We start from the raw sequence: 320 nt of genomic DNA on the forward strand, positions 1-320 counted from the left end.
CGGGCAGGGTACTCCGCTGCGGAGCGGGGCGGCGTGGAGAGGCTCGAGGGGCTGCACGGAGGAGGGAGTTCCGAACCGGTTTCTTTTTGAAATTTAAAAAAAAAAAAAAAAAAGAAAAAAAGGCGCTTTCAAATAAAAACACCTGGAGATGACTCATTGTTCGTTGCTACTCGGGAAAACTCCCGCTGCCGGCAACAACAGGAATTTGAATAAGCACAGTGAGTAATCCAGCCCTATTATAGCAACGCTTGGCACTTTGCTTGTCGGAGTCTTTCTTTCAGTGTCACAGGTTCCTCCCCATGCTGCTCTGCAGGCACCAC

The sequence above is a fragment of the Pygoscelis adeliae genome, unplaced genomic scaffold (assembly GCF_000699105.1).
Source record: "Pygoscelis adeliae isolate BGI_AS28 unplaced genomic scaffold, ASM69910v1 Scaffold171, whole genome shotgun sequence".
Lineage (NCBI taxonomy): Eukaryota > Metazoa > Chordata > Aves > Sphenisciformes > Spheniscidae > Pygoscelis > Pygoscelis adeliae.